Here is a 1,443-nt window from a genome sequence, read left to right as displayed (position 1 = left end):
CGGGTGGGCGGGGTGGCAGGCGCTTCGGGGAGCCCCGGCGCCGGGCGGTGAGGCAGGGCCGGCCGGCCGGGCGGCCGGCAGGAGGCGCCGGCGCTCGCGCCTGCGCCGGGTCGCTGCGGGAGAGTCGGGGGCCGGCCGGGCAGGCCACGGGGGTGCGCGTGGCGGTGGGGAGTCGGCGGGGCGCCGTCCGGGGACTGAGCCGTCGGGGGCGCGCGGGCCGCGCCGTGGGCCCGAGGGCGGGGCCGGGGCCGGTGGCGTGTGGGCAGGCGAGCGGCGGGGCTCCCGGGAGCCAGTGGCGTGCGGGGCAGGTGGGGCCCGAGGCCAGGGGCGGGCCGGAACGGCGGGCGGCGGCGGCGGCGGCGGCGGCGGCGGCGGCGGGCTGAACGGTCGGCCCGGAGGCGGCCGCCCTCAGCCTCCGGGGGCGGGGCGGGGCCGGGCGGGGCGGGAGCGGGAGGCTGGCGGCTGGCGGCTGGCGGCTGGCGGCGCGGCGGCGCGCAGCGGGCTCTTGAGGCTGCCGGCGGCGGCAGCCGGCGTCTACGGCCATACCACCCTGAACGCGCCCGATCTCGTCTGATCTCGGAAGCTAAGCAGGGTCGGGCCTGGTTAGTACTTGGATGGGAGACCGCCTGGGAATACCGGGTGCTGTAGGCTTTTGCCACCAGCCTCCCCCTCCCTCTCGCTCGCGCTCCTTTTGCCCGCCCCGAGCCGGGCTCCCCGCAGCCGTCACGGCCAGGAATGCCCGCCCCCGGCCCCCGGCCCCAAGCCGCCCGCGCCCTTTCCTGGCGGCGCAGCCACGCAGGCAGTCACGCAGGCAGCCACTCAGGCGGCGGCCACCCAGCCTTTCCTTGCAGCTCGCAGCCACGCACCAACCCTCACCCGGCTGGGGCTCGCAGGGGCCCGCGCCCACTGCGCCTGGGCCCAAGACCCCAGGCCCGCTACACCTGTCCGCGTCCGGCGGGCCCTGCCCCTGGCCCGTGTCCCGGAACCGTGCACACCCGGCCTGCCCCTTCTCGCCTTCCCCGCCTCGCCTGGCACCACGCCGATGGGCCCCATGCCACAGACTTCCCGTGGCCCCCTGAGCCCAGGGGACAGGCCCCACCCAACCAGCCGCCCCACTGCCCCGTGGCCCCTCGGGCAGCGGGGAAAGCGGGCGGCGCTCGCTCTCCCTCAGCCAGTGCGGTCGGTACCCCTGTGCCGACCAACGGGACACGGTCCGGAGCCCGCGAAGCAGGCACGCAGGCGCACGCACGCACGGACAGAAGCCCCGCGGGCCCGGGGCCCATCGCTCCTCCCGCACGGGGCTGGTGGCATTCAGAGCCCATGGCGCCTGGACACACCGCCGCCGGCGGCGGAGGCAGACCGGGGGCCACCTGGCTGAGCCCGGGGGCCACCTGGCTGAGCCCGGGACCCACCTGGCTGAGCCCGGGTCCCACCTGCCTGAGC

General features: G+C 78.9%; 1 non-coding gene across 1 annotated transcript; it reads left to right on the top strand.

The window, feature by feature from the left end:
* Positions 1-532: 532 nt before the first annotated feature.
* LOC111761854 (5S ribosomal RNA) lies at positions 533-651 on the top strand. Its single transcript, XR_002795096.1, has one exon. It is a non-coding gene; the product is annotated as a 5S ribosomal RNA (ribosomal RNA).
* The last annotated feature ends 792 nt before the right edge of the window (positions 652-1,443 follow it).

Source organism: Dasypus novemcinctus, chromosome 28 (genome assembly GCF_030445035.2).
Source record: "Dasypus novemcinctus isolate mDasNov1 chromosome 28, mDasNov1.1.hap2, whole genome shotgun sequence".
NCBI classification, from domain to species: domain Eukaryota; kingdom Metazoa; phylum Chordata; class Mammalia; order Cingulata; family Dasypodidae; genus Dasypus; species Dasypus novemcinctus.
This window is presented reverse-complemented; position numbering and strand designations above follow the sequence as displayed.